Source organism: Alosa alosa, chromosome 17 (genome assembly GCF_017589495.1).
Source record: "Alosa alosa isolate M-15738 ecotype Scorff River chromosome 17, AALO_Geno_1.1, whole genome shotgun sequence".
In the NCBI taxonomy this organism is placed as follows: Eukaryota; Metazoa; Chordata; class Actinopteri; order Clupeiformes; family Clupeidae; genus Alosa; species Alosa alosa.
Genome location: NC_063205.1, coordinates 739,015 through 741,514, shown reverse-complemented (window position 1 = coordinate 741,514; position 2,500 = coordinate 739,015). Strand labels below are relative to the sequence as shown.

At 53.8% G+C, this 2,500-nt stretch overlaps 1 protein-coding gene across 3 annotated transcripts in view; it reads left to right on the top strand.

The window, feature by feature from the left end:
* The window catches only part of slc37a3 (solute carrier family 37 member 3), a 36,211-nt gene that overhangs the window by 7,484 nt on the left and 26,227 nt on the right, over window positions 1–2,500 (top strand). The gene's annotated exons all lie outside the window — the stretch shown is intronic.

The following is a 2,500-nucleotide window of genomic DNA, read 5'->3' as shown; positions in this document are numbered from 1 at the left end:
CACACACACACACACACACACACACTAAGCACACACACACTACATAGCTTGGCACACACACACACACACACTGCTGCTGGGGCCTACACACACACACACACACACACACACACTGCTGGCGCACACACACAAACACTGCTGGGGCCTACACACACACACACACACACACACACACACACACACACACACACACAACTGCTGGGGCCTACACACACACACACACACACACACACACACTGCTACAGCTCTACACACACACTGCTAGTTTACATATACACACACACTACTGGGGCCTACACACACACACACACACACTGCTGATGGGCCTACACACACACACACACACACACACACTGCTGGGGGCCTCTACACACACACACACACACACACACACACACACACTGCTGGGGCCTACACACACACACACACACTGCTAGGGCTTACACACACACACTGCTGCTGGGGCCTACACACACACACACTGCTGTTAGTTTACACACACACACACACACACACTGTTAAAGTTAGCTTCACACACACACACACTAAGTTGGGCTCTACACACACACACACTGTTAGTTTGCTACACACACACACACACACTGCTAGCTCTTACACACACACACACACACTCAGCATATACACACACACACTGCTGCTGTTTGACACACACACACACACTGCTGGGGCCTACACACACACACACTGCTGGGGCCTACACACACACACTGCTGGGGCCTACACACACACACTGCTGGGGCCTACACACACACACACACACACACTGCTGGGGCCTACACACACACACACACACCTGGGGCCTACACACACACACACACTGCTGCTGGGGCCTACACACACACACACACACTGCTGTTGGCCTACACACACACACACTGCTGGGGCCTCACACACACACACTGTGCTGGGGCCTACACACACACACACACTGCTGGGGCCCACACACACACACACACCGCCGCTGGGGCCCACACACACACACACACTGCTGGGGCTCCACACACACACACACACTGCTGGGGCCTACACACACACACTGCCGGCTCTGGCACACACCAGTTTTAAATCCGTTTGGATGCGACCCTGTCCACGAAAGTCTGAGTCTTCAGCACAGTACAATCCACACAGAATGAAAAGTATTTTTTCGACAACTGAGCAAAGATTATTTTTTCTGTTTGTAGAGAATGTTTGCTTAAATGCAGATGGCATAAAAAGATAAAAGGATAAAAGGTGGGAGTTCAGGGGTTAGCCCAGCTGAGGGTTAGCCTGTGCTGAGGGTTAGCCCCAACAGGGCTGAGGGTTGGCCCAGCTGAGGGTTAGCCCGTGCTGAGGGCTGAGGGTTGGGGCCTGTGCTAAGGGCTGAGGGTTAGCATGCGCTGAGGGTTAGCCTGTGCTGAGGGTTAGCCTGTGCTGAGGGTTAGCCTGTGCTGAAGGTTAAGGGTTAGCCTGTGCTGAGGGTTAGCCTGTGCTGAGGGTTGAGGGTTAGCCTGTGCTGAGGGCTGAGGGTTAGCCTGTGCTGAGGGTTAGCATGTGCTGAGGGTTAGCCTCAGGCCGAGGGTTAGCCTGTGCTGAGGGCTGAGGGTTAGCTCAGGCCGAGGGTTGGCATGTGCCACGAGGGTTAGCCTGTGCTGAGGCTGAGGGCCAGCCTGTTATGGGCCGAGGGTTAGCCTGTGCTGAGGGTTGAGGGTTAGCCTGTGCTGAGGGTTTAGCCTGTGCCGGAGGTTGAGGTTAGGCCTGTGCTGAGGGTTGAGGGTTAGCCTGTGCTGAGGGCCATGGGCTGGCCTGTGCGCTGAGGGGTTGAGGGTTAGCCTGTGCTGAGGGGTTGGAGGGTGTGCCTGTTGAGGGTTGGGGCCTGTGCTGAGGGTTGCAATGGGCCAATGCTGAGGGTTAGCCTGTGCCTGTGCTGAGGGTTAGCCTGTGCTGAGGGTTAGCATGTGCTGGCTGAGGATTAGCCTGCCGAGGGTAGCCTGTGCTGAGGGTTGGGCCTATGCTGAGGGTTGGGGCCTGTACTGCGTTAGTGGTGCTGGCTGAGGGTTGGGGCCTGTGCCTGTGCTGAGGGTTAGCCTATGCTGAGGGTTAGCCTGTGCTCATGCTGAAGGTCAGCCTGTCTCTGAAGTTGTGTAGAAATTGTGCATTTACTAAACAGTGTTTTAAAAATGTCCCTGGGGGTGACATCCCTGGACCCATGCAGCGTTTAGGGATATTTTCAAATCCTGGTGATGCCACATGTGTGGTTCCCCCAGTACTATAAGACGTTGCGTAGTTATACATTTATTACATTAGTTCAGTTTCTAATCTAAAAAGTCAGATTGAGACTTGCATTTACTGAAGCACTTCGCCTTTGCAGCTCTCTCCAGTTGGAAAAAGTTATCATTGTAGACCTTCAGTAATGTGTGTGTGTGTGTGTGTGTGTGTGTGTGTGTGTGTGTGTGTGTGTGTGTGTGTGTGTGTGTGTGTGTGTGCTCCCTGTAGCTATGTC